The sequence below is a fragment of the Pithys albifrons genome, chromosome 7 (assembly GCF_047495875.1).
Source record: "Pithys albifrons albifrons isolate INPA30051 chromosome 7, PitAlb_v1, whole genome shotgun sequence".
Taxonomy (NCBI): Eukaryota; Metazoa; Chordata; class Aves; order Passeriformes; family Thamnophilidae; genus Pithys; species Pithys albifrons.
In genome coordinates this window covers 42,947,200-42,963,881 of record NC_092464.1, presented here as the reverse complement: position 1 = coordinate 42,963,881, position 16,682 = coordinate 42,947,200, and the positions used below count along the sequence as shown (strand labels likewise).

General features: G+C 43.7%; 1 protein-coding gene across 9 annotated transcripts in view; it reads right to left on the bottom strand.

The window, feature by feature from the left end:
- The window catches only part of POMGNT2 (protein O-linked mannose N-acetylglucosaminyltransferase 2 (beta 1,4-)), a 31,446-nt gene extending 15,723 nt beyond the window's left edge, over positions 1-15,723 (bottom strand). Inside the window, exons 1-4 of one of the 9 annotated variants that reach the window (XR_011698323.1) lie at positions 15,644-15,723; positions 14,467-14,675; positions 13,202-13,353; positions 11,639-11,836 (exon numbers count right to left, since the gene is read on the bottom strand). The gene's annotated coding sequence lies outside the window, so the exon portion shown is untranslated. Of the gene's footprint in view, positions 1-8,422; positions 8,435-11,638; positions 11,837-13,201; positions 13,354-13,664; positions 13,726-14,466; positions 14,676-14,734; positions 14,752-15,643 lie in introns of those variants that run through there. The other 8 variants (XM_071561172.1, XM_071561173.1, XM_071561174.1 and 5 more) reach the window with 8 other exon arrangements.
- Between the last annotated feature and the right edge of the window lie 959 nt (positions 15,724-16,682).

Here is a 16,682-nt window from a genome sequence, read left to right as displayed (position 1 = left end):
CTGAGTGGGCAGCATATCCTGAGGGTGCTAAAATTCACATGAAAATGCAGAACAGGCATAAGGTTTCACAAATAATATAACTTAGATGGGGAGGTTAAAAAAAAGGGTGTTTCCTGACAACATAGGCCATATTTGCTGGCTGACTTCAACATATCCTTAAAATTCTTTTTGGTTAGTACTTAAATACCCCAGTCTGATTTTCCCCATGGAAAAGAATAATTCTTACCTTGTCCCTCATCTGATTACAGTATCATCAGAAGGCCCAGCAGAGAAGTAGTAACACATGGCTGTGGGCCAGGCATTTACTGTTTCAAATGTTGCTCTGAGGGCTACTGCTGCTACTGACATGGGGGAGAGAAGAAAGCAATATGAATCATCTTTCTCAGCTTCAATGTGAACCACTGCATACATTAGAAAAAGTGTGATGAATACACTGAATTACTTGTACAGACCCATTCCAACTCCTCCAGGTGTCATACACAACAATTTACAGTTCAGTAGCTGGGAAGAACTTCTTCATGACCTTGTCAGTTTGAAAATTCATGGAAGGGCTATTGACTCTAGGCATATTTATCAAGGGTGCAGCAGCAAGAGGAAGAGGTTCAAGCCTGATTTAAGGGGATTTTTTTGTAATACAGACTTGCTGTTATATTTATTTGAATAGTAATAAAAAATAAGATGGTTTATTTTAATCCCATTTGTTCCCACCAATAAATCAATGCATCATTTGCCTACTGCCCTCCTTGGTGACCCCACTCGTGTGGAGGTTACAACACCTCCATGAACAGCTGATGTAACAATACAAGAAGGTGAAAGGTTCAAAGAAAAAGGAGAAAGTATCTGTTGGAAGAGGAACATCTGGAAAACTACTGGCACAGTTGCTATTTAGTGGTGGCCCTTTGATGATGACAGATTCCTTACCCAAGCCTGCCACAGCAGCTCATTTCTGTTCCCCTCCTTCCTACTGGCAAGATCTGCTGCCTTTGTTGCATCAAAAGCTGAGTCAAGTATTTCACAATGAGAATCTCTTGAAATAACTGAAGTGTAACCTGACTGTCGCTGAGATAAGAGCAACATCAGTCTGATAACCAACTGCTGTTTAAAACAGCTCCAGTTAAAAACATCTGCCCTCATTCACTTTGTACAGCTTTGGATCCACGTGCTGCTATTTGCAAAGTCAATAATAGAGTGGTCTTTCAGCTACTTTACACAGTATTTCAAGACATCAAGGGCTCTCCAGACAGCTTCCTGCATCAGGATGTGCTTTTCCACCTCTAGGCTTCTGCTGGCACTGCTGCTGATGCAGCCATTTCCCACAGAAGCCACCTAGCCATTATGAAAGTCCTGCAGCACTACCCAAGCACAGGGAGGGCTGGAGCAGGTCTGAACCCTCTCACTTGCATAGCATTCCCAAGATGAGCCACAGTAAAGATGTACCGGGTGTTGGCACACCCATCATCCACAAGGAAGAAGATTCTTGTGACCTTGAAGACTAAAATATACATATATACTGGCCATAGGCAGTGAGACTCACCCTGAGCCTGGAGGGGTCAGAGTGAGAGGACAGTTATCATTGCAGGCAAGACCTTCCTGCCCTGGCTCATCCAGCTTCACCCATTCTACAGCAGAATGATGTGCTTGTAATCTGCCCTGGAGGCTGACACGAACAACCTGCTGAGGTAGCCAACCCGTCTTTCCAGGCAAAGGGATTAAAGCTACAGCCACAAAAAGCTTCTCTTGCAACTATGAAGAGCCAAGTCTGCACCTGTATTAACGCAGCAAATATGTGAAAGGAGAAAGCACCCAAGTCAAGGGCTGAGGACTGCCTAGACAAAACCATCTTGCTGAGTGACTTACAGTTACACAAAATAACCACTTGTTTTTCACCACTGAGATCCTGGAATATACCAAACTGAAAGCCAAAATACACATAAATAAAAACTCTCTTCTCTAAAGTGCTTGAATATATTTAATGCTTAAAAATTAGCATGTACCTAAGAGTCTTGTGTTCCAACAGGACAAGACATGCACATAAATTAAGCAAGGACTAGAGAACTTTGTGTATAATAGCTTGACTTGTGACCTCTGTGCTAAGTATATATATATGGGTATATAATACATATGTATGACTATTACAAAATTCATAATAAAAGTACAACAGAGACTACATGTTTCTCCTAAGTTTATACCCACATTATAATATGATTAATCAGTGGCTTTATAAATCCAAAGAAATTAATTTCAATAAGCTGCTAGCTTCCCAGCTTTAGTTTTATACTTTGACACAACCATAACACAGTCAGAAGCCAAAAATCTTGCAAAGTCATATATAAATGTGTGTGGAGCTGTCCCAGGCAACCTTACAGGAGAAGGGAAGGTGAGAGCAACTCTAATTTTCATCTCTATTAACTCTCCAGTCTCTCCGTGAACATAAGTAACAACCTAAGTAGTAAAGAACAAACAGCCAGAAGCAAGGAGCAGAGGTAAGAACAAATCATTAAAAAGTGATAAGCACCAAGGGCTGTAACTTATCTAAAGGCAGCAAAAATGCAGACACAGAGAAAACCACATAATTTCTCCTCAAAATTAATCTGGTCATAGAGTTTTAGTGCTGTGTAAGTGACAGTCTCAGTGCAACACCACACTGTCTACTAGAAAGGATAGTATTTCGTATGTGCTTAGAGGTCTGACAATCCATTTTCCCAAGTGTGTCCCTCCCTCCTTCTAAAAGAGGGAATTACACAGCAAATTAATCTTTGTGCACTTTTTCATTTTTCTCTCCTCCTCCTCTTCCCTCCCTTCACTCCTCCCATCTGTTGTGAAAGGTAAGCAGGAAAATATTGAAATAAAAATTGAAATAAATGACAACAGCAGCAACAGCCTGAGCCTGGCTTGGCTCACAAAAGCGAATTTATGATATGGTTGAGTCAGTGCAAAAAAGAGGTCACAAAAATGCTGTTGCACACCTTTCTGGAGAGGGCTTTTTGTCCACAGAGGTACAGCTGAAAGGCTCATCTGCTGGGGAAACTAATCTTCCAGTGCAAAGGGATTTCAATGCACAAACCACCAACACCCCGTTCAATTTACATTACAGGTGGCCAGCTGGGAGAGGGGAAAACAAAAGCACAGTAAGACAAGAAGTAATTCACAGCTCACTCATTTCCAGCACATCAGAGGCTTCACAGTGCATGCCCCATGCAATGGACTGTGGTCATTCTGTAACTACATTTGACTGTTTGCTTGCCATAAGCAAATGCAAAACCCCATCACATCCATGGAATCATTGACATTACGAAGTATTTGTCTACTGAAGAGGGAGTGCAGCCCTTACACCCAAACTAAGGAGAGCTTTATTTCCTGGCACAAAAGAAGGGACAGAGGCAGATGGTTTCAGATTTCTTCAAGGCATTTCCAAGGACTGTGCTTAAATATTTCACTGGTAACCAGTGAATCAAAATTCACGTACAGTTTAAAACTGCATGAGTTTCCAAGCTTAGAGAAATCAGGGTCTAAACTCTCAGCTGGGTACCACGCCTAGAACACACATTCATACTAGTGCACCACTGAAGGGAACTGTTATTCAGAGAACAGTGTGCAAAACTGGGCCCTAAAACATAATAGGTGAAATTTTAGCACCAAAGGAAACTAAAAACCTTCAGCATGAATCTGAAAGAATGTAGCAGAAACACTCCAAACAGGCTGGTTTAGAAGAGGAGGAGCTGACAAGGGAGAGCAAAGCTTATTTTTCAGTTAGCTGTAAGACATCGTAACAGGAACCTTTAAAAAACTCTATGATCTAGTATCAGAGAGCATAACAAGAAAGATCTGTGTGCAAGCCCGCTTCGTACAAGGGGTACATAGAGCACAACCAGGAAACTCATTAGAATTCCCTGACGTCATTGAAGTGTGGTCCCAGTATCTACATAGCTCCAAGCTGAAGAAAGAGATGGTTCTCTGAAACAGAAGTTGTCTACACCAAATTTACACTAGAAGGACTTGCAGTCAAGGACTCAAATCCTGTAATTCAGCTCCTCTTTGCTTCTTGAGCAACAAAGCAGCCAGCAGATCAGACTTAAGAGACATCTTTCACCACTAATTACATGTTTATAACAGAGATTGTATCACACCCACAGTCTCTCAAGGGCAAAAACACATGTGTAATCAAATTGTTAAGGTAAAACAGTAAAAAGATGGAAAGCCAACTAACACCATACACAAAGAAATCTTTGCAACCAAAATAATGAACCAGTTTTACTGAGAATTACACTTTCTCAGTTCAACTTTGGCAAGTAAGGTGGATGGTACAAAAACCACTTTTTCACAAATACAAGAAACCTTCTGTTATCAAATAAACTCTTATTCCTCTCATCTTTAATCTCAGGCTCTGTATATGCCCTTTCCACACAAAACCCAAGAAACCCTTACTTAACATCAAAATGCCCCTTGGCCCCTTTTTACACAGGTGTGGCCTTCAGAACATCTAGCAGTTGAAGAAGGCACTCCTGGATGCAACTGTGCAGAGAAGTCCTGCTGTCAATGATTACCTAGATCTCTGATTCAGTTTTTTAAGGCAGAGTCAAAGGCCAGAGGAGAGGAGGACACTTGCATGTGTGTTTTGAAAGGAAAAGGTGAAATATTTTACAATGGCAAAGGGAAATGTCAGTGGTTTTGGAGGTAAGAATTGTGCAGCACACCCTCTCACAAGTACAACAAAGCCAGCTTTGGTGCCAAAGATGATCAAATGGCAACAAAAGCTGCATACAGGATGGGAAAAGTTAGTGAAACTTTTCAGCTGCCACTGTAAAAAGCTTGAAGAAATGAAGAAGCAAATTACTGAGCCCTTTGCTTACAGGGCATTTGTAAGGAATCGCCAACTACACACACTCAGGTGTGTCTCTTCTCAAACCTAAACAAAACAATCCAAAAGAATAAAGAGGACATAGGAAAGAAACAAAGGGAAGGAAGAGAAGAAACAGCTAGGAAGGGAATAGAGAACTGAAAGAAGACACACTTGGACAAAAGATACGCAGCAGAAGAATGTGTAACCTTCAAAGACTGCCGTAGAGAAAAAAAAAGACCAGACTGGGAAATTAAAAACAGAGACAAAAAGAGTATTTCCACTAAAGGACAACCAGGAAAAGAGAGAGAAAAGATCATAGAATCATCCACTGTGTTGAGTTGGAAGGGACTCATCACAATCATTGAGTCCAACTCCTGGATCTGCACAGGACAATCCCAAGAATCACCATGTGTCTGAGTGGGTTGTCCAAACGCTTCTTGAATTCTGACAGGCTTGGTGCTGTGACCCCTTCCCTGGGGAGTCTGTTCTAGTGCCAAACCACCCTCTAGGTGAAAAACCTTTTCCTGATATCCAACCTAAACCTCCCCTGATTCAGCTTCATGCTGTTTCCTTGAGTCCTGTCACTGATCATAAGACTGAAGAGATCAGTGCTTGCCCTTCTGCTTTCCCCTTGCAAGCAATGAGGTGTCCCTTCAGTCTCCTCTTCTCCAGGCTGAACAGACCAAGTGACCTCAGCCACTGTTCATATGGCTTCCTCTCCAGAACCTGCAACATCCTCATAGCCATCCTTTGCATGCTCTCTAAGAGCTTAAGCTCTTTTTTATATTGTGGTCTCCAAAACTGCACACAATATTCAAGGTGACACTGCACCAGAGCAGAGTAGGACAATCACTTCCTTCGGCCAGCTGGCAATGCTGTGACTGATGCCCCTCAGGACATGGTTGGCCCTCCTGGCTGCCTGGGCCCTGTTGACTCATATCCAACTTGCCATCAATCAGGACCCCCAGGTCCCTTTCCACAGTGCTGTTCCCCAGTCCATAAACACAACCAGGGTTGCCCTGTCCCAGGTGCAGAATCTGGCACTTGCCCTTGTTAAACTTCATAGGGCTGGTGAGAGATTGCCCATCTCTCTAATTTGTCGAGGTCTCTCTGCAGGGCCTCTCTGCCATCAAGGGAGTCAACAGGTCCTCTCAATTTAGTGTCATCTGCAAAGTTATTTAGTATTCCTTAAAGTGCTGCATCCAAGCTAATAATAAAGATGTTAAAGATCTAGACTACTCTGCCTGCTCCACACCACCATCAGCAGCCATAAAAAACCCAACTAACCTCCTTAGCCACTTTTCCAAGAGGTTTCTTTATCAGGCTGGTACAGATCAAGCCATTGCACAGAACTTCTGTCCAAAACCTTTTACAGTGGGCAGGAGGGAAGGGAGTTTAATGGTAAATTACTGAAAATTTCTACATATTTCCCTGTTTGCAAGGGAAGTTAAGCACTCCCCTCTAACATCCTCAGTCTCTTCTAATGCTTCCAGCCTTCTAGGCCAAGGTGCCGTGCTACAAACAAGGCGTTATCACCTACTACAAACACGGTGATCTTCTGCTCATGGTTAGCAGACATGGGCAGAGTGGGAAAAGTGAGGAGAAGTGGATGGATGCATTCGTGAGGCAGCAAAGGCCAAACTATCAGGGTTTTCAGCTCCATCAGTACACACCACAGAGTCAAGGACAGTAACACAGAGGAGCAACACGTGCACTACTCTCAGACTGCTCTTCCAGGGGGCAGGAAAAGGCTCATCTCATTCTACTTCAAGCCACTACAACAAACCAAACCTTCTTTCAGAAGAGCTTTGCTTTGCTTACCCCACTCAGCATGGTGCCAGGTATATAAACCCAATGGAAGCAATGCTTGTGCTTAGATTTAAGGATGTGCCAAACTCCTGGCTGTATCAGCACTTTCAACCACACATCCTTGTGGGCCAAGGATTTGCATTCTTACACATCTTTAAACTTTCCAGGCCAAGTCATTTATCGTTCTGACTATGATAAAGGATGGCAACACCCTGCTCGTTTATCTTGTTCTCAGTGCTCTGCAGAAAACAAAAATATAGATTTTTTAACAGTGAGGTGGAGGACACCGATATCCTTCTCCCTCGCTGATAATTTGACTATAGCATATCATCACCAGGTTTAAATCAGAAGAAGGGAGAAAAGAACTCAAAGGAAGAAGGAAAAAAGTGGGGGAAGCATTATCTACTGCAATAGAAATATACAAAAAATCTATTTACGGATCACATATGAAAAGACCATCTCTGTTAAATGCGATTTCAGAGGAACTGACACAGATAAATCCATGCGCCGTTTCATGTATTTCAGCCTAAACCTTGAAAACACACATTACTCTGAGTTTATGAAGGGCTTAGTTTTATGAGTACTAATTATACACCCTTTCTTGGTTCATCTTAGATATATTGCAAGATTTTAAACCAACAGACTCAAGTGCTGACTGATTTTAAAAGACAACAGCTCCCTATTTTTCAACATGTTTCTAAATTATACATGGGCTGTGTACTCCTCCAGACAAATGAACCCTGATAAATTATGTTCTGTCTCTAGCCAGGCACTTCAAGTAATCTCCACCCTCCCACCTCCTCATCACATGAAATAAAGATGAAGACCAAACGTCAGTCACATTGCAGATGTGACTCACCTGCCGCCTCTACCTGAAACAACACAATTTATGTGTTGAGATCTGCATCAGTCTCCACGACCAGAAGCTGCAATTTTTGCTGCAATGGGCTCCAGCAGCTCCCGAGAGGGTGCTGGCTATTACACACCCTACACAGCCAACATTATGCTAGACTGCATCCAGCTCCTCTCACAGGTTTATCCTGATGGGATTGCCCTCCTGCCTAACTGACTTTCTCTTTTATGCCTGGTAAGTGATTTTGGCTGCACCCGTGGTCTGTGATACGTTTAACCAACAGCACAGTGTGCTCCATGACCTGGCTGCTCCCCAGCCATGTGCCTGCAGGAATGCTGCCTGGAGCATTAAGGCCACTGCATGTGCTTGAGCACGCACATCCCATTTCTGACCTGCTTCATTACCCTTTTCTCAGCAAGCTTGTCCAGAGCTAATTTAATGTGCTTAAGGACTGAAGACCAGCCTTGCCACCCTGCAGTGCAAACATGTCACAGGCTGAGAATTTGGCCATATTCCATCAAAGGGGTTTCCTCCAAAATCCCCTTCTTCTGAAAATAGCTGAGATGAATCTTGATCAGTGTGAGAACAGTGCTCCATCCAACACAGCCCACCAGGACCACAGAGCTGCTGCATCTTTACACTGACCTCTGCATATCCAGTCCTACCCCTACAACAGCACAGGATCATTTCCAAGTCTCCTTACCTGATACTCACAAAGTATGGAACCAGACTGGACTACAAACAGAGGTCCCTGTATTTAGGTTCTGTTGGCCTTGTCAGCCTAACATTAGGTCTCTCTACAGCTACAGAAGGGCACTCGCATTCTCTAGGCCAGGAAGTGTCACTAAGGAGACACAAGAATAAGTACAGGCAAGTAAATGCTTTCCAGCTTCTTCCTTAGCAAACTGCAACAAGAGTACCCTGAGCTTGGTGACTGATATCTTCAGCTTCAAGTTCCCCTGGAAGAAAGTCTTTTCCTTTCCAAGGGTGATTTCCAACTTCATCAACATCCAGCAGGATGTAACAAGCAGGAGGCCCAGTATAACCACCGCAGCTCTGAGAGAGAAGAGGGAGAGAGTCTGTGTTGAGAATCACACCCGGACATGCCTTTGCACTGCAATCCCATCTCTGCCTACAAACAGGCTTCCTTCCAGGTCATTCGGAAGTACCTGTAATTCTTTTTACCAGTACTATATAAACTAAAAACCTTGGAAGTTCAAACACAAATCACTTCTTTTCTGATCTGGCCTATTAAAAAAATGAAGAATGGTATCAAGTTGTGAAATTTATCTTGTCACCAGCCTAATTGCTACATGGAGCTTCAAATTATGGCAGAAAAAACTGAGGAACAAAACTGAAGTGCTATTATAGCTTATTTGGACCCTGGTTTACAAAGCACACCATCATCCTTGTCATTATGTGAGGAAATGCATTGCATTGTGGACCTCTACATCAAAATCCCCCTACTTTAACTAATTATTTAAGTATTAAATCAGCAAGAAAAGAATTACTGTAGTTATTTCAGAGCTGCTTATTGCTTTTATACATATGACCTGTCTGCAAAGGTTAAAACTAATTTGTGAAAAATCATAGTTCATTTTACTACAGAATTATTATGGTATTAGGATTTAGGATTAAGATACTGAGATGCTATGATTATTAAGATACTTGGTGGCATCCTAATAAATACAGAAATGTTTTGAGATCTCTTTTCTAAAGAGGAACTGGATAAGGATTGAGGAGTAAAGGAGAAAGAAAAGGTTCCAATTTAAGTGGGTGTGAGCTTGTAAGGACAGAGAGAGATTAAGTGAGGAACCCAGTGTCAAAGAGAAGATAATCAACAACAAAACTACAAGTGGACTACAAACCTTCCAAGTATAAGTACAGTACCTTGTATGCACTTACAAGCATTTGGTTTAAAATTATTCATTCACCTTTCTTCACTTAAAAAGTCACCCGTAAGTACCAGAAATAAAATCCCACCAATCAAAAGCAATCAAGGTTAAATTTTTAAAGCTAACTCTGTCCCTCTCTTCTTCCCCCCAAGCTTCCAACTTCCCATCTCAGGGCTGTCAGTAGCTGTCAGCAGATCATATGAGAAATTCATCTGAACATATAACATAACTTGACAGGCAATACATCAGAAAACCTAGATGTGACAACAGCAAATTCCACCAGATGGTCCTGGATCACATCTATCTATTGAAAAAAAAATTGTCAGAAAAAAATCCCAACCACAAAAAGCAGAAGTTCTGAAGAAGAAGAAAAATAAATCTGTTTCACTCTGTCATATCCATGCCAGAAAAGGAGACACACAATAGCTCCAGCGTGTCCTCAACAGCTTGTCCTGTCATTAATATCTATATGTATATTTAATCCTACCCTAAGAAAAGGCTTCTAAATAAAAATTCCCCTCCATTAATGGGAGTATGAGCTACTAACAATGCTGCTTTCCAATTGAGAAAACTCTGAGAACAACTCTGGAGTCTGGTCCTGCTCCAGCACCAACATGGACTCCAAGTACACCAAAACCCTGGGAGCAGCTGCAAACCTGAAGCACTTTCAAGTCTCAGTGTTTGCTGCCCTTCCCATCTCACTGCTTCTCTTGCAGGCAGCATAGATTCTGTTTGGGTTCAGGCTGCCTTCAAACCTCACCAGCCTTGGCAGCCACCCTCTTGGGAGAGACCTTGGACTGCCATGTCCACTGTCAGTCATGCAACTCCACGAAGGCAGATGATACCTGCAGGTCAAACTGCCAGGCTGTCACTGCTCAAGGGAGACCTTCAGGGACACCATTCCTCGCACCTGTTCTGCCTCTGCCTTCAACAGCTGTGTGCAGATACATGTTTTGCTCTGTGAGAAGCTGTTTTGCACAAGTGCAAAAAACTCCCCTGTATCCTTGTCCTCCCAATGACACACACTCTGAAGTAAAAGGTATTTGGTCAAATACGTATTTTTATTTGGTAAAGCAAATAGACTTGAATCTGAGCTCACAGAGGAATGAAGTCAGTGAAGGATGTGGTGTTATTTTATCAAATATTTAACAGGACAAGGTAGTTCTCCAAAGTTCTTTGGAAATCTGTCAGCTTCTTTGAATACAAAGCTGTGACTGTGGTAGAAAGCAGATCTACTCGCTGCCAACATACAAGCTGCACTCCACAGCTTAGGACTGAGGAAATCTCTCTCCAAGCCACTGTGGCAAAAGCACTTTCCACCAAGAAACTAGACTGATCCTTTCACAAAGGAGCATTTCTGGATATCATACATACCTATTATCCTTCTGCTAAGGAAAGCTCCTTCCATTATAAACTCTCCTTTGCTGTTACAGAAAGTGCATCCCATTTCCTGAGTGAGAAATACCTGTAAGGGGGATTACTCCAGTGCACTGCTGGGGAACTGGGGCGTAGTTGTGTTTCAGAAACTGTGAGTGGACTGACTCCAGAGATTACTAAAGAAAAGGCATTTTTTAGCAATGGCTAATGGCTACTCCTTGTCTCCTAGAGAAGCAGTTTATTGTCTTCATCCAATCCATTTTACAATTGTCACCTTTAGCACAGAGAGAAAACTACTTTTACATCACAGACCTGAGAACAAAAGACTTACAAAAAAGTAAATTCTCCCCTTCTCCTTGAACTTCAACAAGGAATATCTGATTTTTTACTCTGCCTTTGTCATTTTAACATGAAAGGAAAAGTCAGTGGCATATCCAAGTTTTGTTTTTGTGCACCAGTGGGGTTTCAAGTACTGCAGAGGAACATAATTACATTTACAGACACTTCTGGCTGGAACTTAAATGTTGCAACAGCAATAACAGTCTCTTAGAGATAAGAAAAATAGGCATTTAGCTCAGAATGTATGTTCTGATTAAAATGAAAATGGACACCACCTTTTTAGTGGAGTGTCTTTTGGCATCCAAAAGTTTTTCTATAAATACCTGACTATCATATTCCAAACCATCAACTTCCTACAGAGAGAAAAAATACAGATCTCACTATTTAATCATTCTCAGCAGAATTACTGTAAAACAGGAGGCATAAAAATTATATATATTTAATAAAATTGATAAAATGAGACCTCTTCCCATTCTGATATTTAATTATATCTCATTAGAAAAGCAAAAACAGTGCAAATCAAAGTCCATGAATCAGCTGTTTATTTATTTATAGGCATTTATATAGCACTCATCACCATAGCAACCAGAAACCTTTTTTTCCTTCTTGTTCAAAGAAAAAGTTGCAATTTCAGAATGTGATCCTTTGATGTCACAGTGCAAATAGGTACTTAGGTCCTGTGCTGCACACACTTAGGCAGGTGCTTAAGGTACATGAACAGACCTAAATCAAACGCAGACAAAAGAGACAGAAATAGAGAAAGGAAAACTGAAAGGAAAGGAACCATGAAGCAAGCAAGAACAAGGGAAAGAGCGAAGGAGTAACAGCATGTGAAAATTCACAGTGCACTGTGTCTGACAACAAGCCACAGTCTCCCTGGTACTTTTTACCTGTGATAAAAAGTTCATGGAGCTCAGTTCAATTAATGAAGACCAATCAACCAGTTCCAAATTTACACTGAGGACACTACTGAATATTCTTGAGCAAGGATTTCTAAAAGGATAGTAGGTTAAAAATGAGGCTGCAGAGGGCTGTCTCTCTTTTGAGACCAGAGAAGTCATGAGCCTCACTTCGACTGTTACTGTCTTCTGATCCCCCAGCAATCAGCCATTGTCAAATTCCCACGGAATTAACAGACCTTTTTAAAAATGCCATCTGCTCACAAAACATCAAAGAAATGAGTAAATTAGAACACTGCTCCTGCATAGACCATTATAGAATGAATTAGTAGGTATGTCCTCCAATTGCAGTTTCCCCACGATACTCCTGGGAACTGCTTTTCAGATCCTCAAAAGAGACTGAAACTGGTTTTATGCTATTTCATTTGGTTGCTTCCCACCACCACATACATTATACCCATACATGCACTGTGTAGTCCAGATCCTTTTTAAAGCTAATAAACTTCTAGCTGGGACAGAAAGAGACGGTTGGCCTGTTGTCACCTTGTTATATAAGAGATGCTATAATGAAGATTTCCTCAAGACACTGGTATGTGAAGTTATATCTTCAACTTTGCATTTAGTTTGATCCTATCTTCCTAATTAACCAATACTGTCCAAAGCAGTTAAATAAGGAGTGTTCAGTTGTTCCTAAACCAAACACATAAATCTTTACACAAGACTGGTGGTTATTTTGTAGTCTTTTTTTAAACTATATTCTAAATAGGGCAGAAGCTGCATGTATGACAGCAGGAAAAGTGACAAGTTCCTTATCTGGAAAAGCACCAGCAGGCATGGTTATCAGAGCAGACCAGGTCTTTTAAAGTGGATTGATGAAGCTATTTTTAAGAACACCTAATAACATCACAGAGGAGACTGATCTCTGCAAAGGTGAGCCGCACAGCTCAATACTCCTGGGAGGCGGTTAATGAAACTGAAGCTTGTCATACACAGACTGTGTCCAGTAATTGGCTTTGAAAACTTGCAGTTGAGGCTCCACCATGCTGAGCTCAATGCCCCACTCACAGCTTGCTCCAAACGCTGGCAGAGCCAGGGACCATCTAGCACGACCAAGTCTGAGTGGCCATCCCTCCCCTGCCTGTGCCACCAGCCCCATCTGCATACTTGGAAGGCAAAGAAAGAAACCTACTTTCTTCCAGCACCTTGCACCTACTGGTTCACTTCCAGGACAGGGAGAGACAGTTGTGGGGGGAAGATGGCAAAATGGCATCAGAGTAGGCAGTGTGCTGATGGAGAAGGGAACACGTCCTACTACAGAAGGTGAAGAAAAGGGTTGAAGACCTAAAAAGAGAAGGCAAATGGTTCCATGTCATGCATTCATCCAGCACAGCAGAACCACCAACAAATGCTAACCCTCAGTCAGTGCTCTGTGCCTACCATGCCAAGTCCCTTAGGAACAGGCTCTAGCTTCCCAAGGAAGGTCACCAGCAAAACAGGGGAAGCGTCACCCATTTTCCCCAAAATTTGCCTGACTCTTTCTAGCCCACTCTCCCCCAAGCTTTGTGGACCCACAGATCCATTCTTCCCCTCGATGTGAACTACAAAACTGAATTCTACAACCATCCTGAAACACAGCCAAAGAAATTACCCACTCTAAGAAATATTTGGAAGAAATTTTCATTGCACAGCTGAAGACCTCTGATCTGGTTCTAGCTTCATGGCATAACGCTCTTCTTTGTGCCACCTTTTTACATGATTCTTCCTGCCTCCCACTACTTCCTGGAAAAATCTGCTTCTTCACAGCCTAGATACGCTCTGGTTGGAAAAGCCATTTTAAATAGAAAACAGATTCTTCTGCTGAGAAAAGTCATCTATGGCTCTGATTATTTGAAAAAAAATACAGTTTTACTCATGGAGAATCTCTAAAGCTTTGTTTTAAAACACCTCCTAAAAACCTTGCTGTGTTAGAGCATAGGCCAGATATGTTAAAAACTCTGCAGAGCAGTAACTGAATGTGGGCTGGTGTTACAGGGAACCATTTAAACCCACAGCACTTACAGAAGACTTTAAAGCAAAAAATTTTAAGAGAAAAGGGTTGAGAATAAGTGGAATGACAGTATTCAATTTCCAGATGATTGAAGCAAATCTCAGTAAGTTCACAGTGGGATGTGATTTCGGAGACTGGAAATTTAACTGGAAAAGGATTTCCATACAGTCAGTCCCCTTTGCACATTGCTTAATAAAGAACGAGGTCCAGGTATTTAGTCCTGAAGCATTAACCAGGTACACAGAGTGCATGTTCATGGCACACTTCACAAGTGTTGGAAGCTGAACTCCAGCCTTGATGACAGCTAATTAAAACACAAAAGTGTGAATGCAGTAAAACTGCCCCCTTGCAATCATAAACTGCTCAAACTGCACTCTGGCAGAAAAGCAGCTGGCAAGGCAGGTTACCTGTATCTACTCCAGATGTTTGACATCTACCTCGGGTTTTGAAAATGACACGGCAAAATGCACGTCTTGTCTTACAGCTGATGTGTTCGGCATACATCAGATTTGTTTCAGGGAGAACATCCTCAAAGAGAGTAAGAGCTCTTCTTGTTCGCAGCTAAGGCTTGAGTGAAGAAGTAAATCAATCAGATTCCTCTCAAAAGGAGCCGTTTCTATTGTATTATCAGAGTCAGCAGTCACCATTTAAAAGTCAGCATATGTCAATAGTTACCCAACTATGGTACTGGTGTGAAAACACCGATATGTTCCCTTGCCTTGAACAGTAGCTCACATACAGTCATTATTCTCATCGCCAGAGAGGAGTGTGCCTCTTCAATTTCATTTTTTTCCCAAAACAGCAGCCTTTACCTTAACAGCCCATTTAAATATGGAGTTAATTGTGAAGGGCTGGAAAAAAGGGGACACCAGTGGACACTGGTGAGCCTGACCTCAAAGCATGCATGTGCAAGGCATCCAGAGCTGGGATAAGCAAGAGAAACTTTTCCACTATGCTTAGTCAGCACACAGTAATTAAAAGGGGCAGGATGCGACAAATGCGGCATCCGGATCCACTGGGGCCAAACGCACAGATTTACTGCTAAGCGTTCAAAGCCGGAGACAAGTGTCTGGGACGGGGGAGAACTTTCCAAGGAAAGTGACAGGAGAACGTAACTACATCTTCACCTGCCTCTACAGGCTTTAAACGCGCAGCGTCTCTGACCTTTGGGGAGGTTATCAGAGTTTTAACTGAACAGCTGCCTGCAAGAGCAGGCACTGCTCACCCACAGCGCCCGCCGTGCCGTGCCGGGCCAGGCCGTGCCGTGCAGTAGATGTGCCCAGGGTCGGGGGACCGGCCCCACTCAGAGGGGTGCCCGGGCCAGCCATCCGCCTCCCGCTCTGGGGTCGCCGCCGACCACGAGGGGCTCGGCACGGCTCGGCTCGGCTCGGCACGGCTCGGCTCGGAACGGCACGACTCGGCTCGGAACGGATCGGCTCGGCTCGGCTCGGCTCGGCTCAGCTCGGAACAGCACGGCACCGAACGGCACGGCCCCGGTCACACCGCCTCCCCGCCCTCCTCTCGGAAAGGAAGCGGCAGCCGCCGCTTCCCGCGAACCGACCTCCTCCACCCGCGCCACCTCACCTGCCGCCCGCGGCAGCGACCGCCCCGCAGCTCGGCTTGGCCCGGCCCGGCCGCCTCCTCGCTCACGGTGGCCCCGCCCGCGGCGGGCGGGACCAGGGCGGGCGGCCCCTCGCATGCGGCGGCGGCGCATGCCCGGTGCCGGGCGAAGGGCATTGTGGACCGAGAAGTGCCTGCGGATCGCGATGTGCTCTGGGCGGCTGTCCTGTGTGGGCCATCGGAGCAAGCCTTGCCCCGCTCCTGTCCCGCTCCTGTCCCGGGTGTTCACTACAAACCTGCCCCGGTTCTGTTCGGGTGTTCTGTACACACCTGCCCCGGTCCTGTCCCGGGTATTCAGTGCACTGCCTGCCTCTGGCACCTGGGAAGTGGTCTCAGCACCAAGCCTGTCAGAATTCAAGAAGCATTTGGACAATGCTCTCAGGCATCTGGTGTGATTCTTGTGGTTGTCCTGTGCAGGGCCAGGAGTTGGATTCGATGATTGTGATGGGTCCCTTGCAACTGGGCACATTCTATTCCATTATTCCAATATTTAATATTGTATTTATTATCCAATATATAATAAAATTAATAAACCTATATTTATAATAATAACAACAATAACGATAGTAAAGTTCTTTTCCCTAATATTTTATCTGAATTTCCCCTGTCTCGGCTTAAGCTTGTTTCCTGTATTCTTCTCACTGCAGGCATGGCAGAAGAGACCAGTCTTTGTATCATTACAACATCTTTTCAGGTGGTTGTAGAAAGCAGTGAGATGCCCCCTAAGCCTCCTCTGATGCCCATCCCACTGCCCCCCACACTGCCCCTCACTTGTCCCTCTGGGTCCCTCCTTCACCCTCAGCTCTCCCTGCCTGACAGCCTCCTTGGTGGCTACCCATACTCCCTGCCCTCTTCCACTCAGAAAATACATGATAAAGCAGAAGGTAGCCACCCTCACGATGAATACATGGCTTCAAATACACCAGGAAAACTTGACAGATCACAGGCACCTGCATCCTTACTGGAAGGTTCTTCCCCTCTTGGGAAACTCTGACAGCAGCGG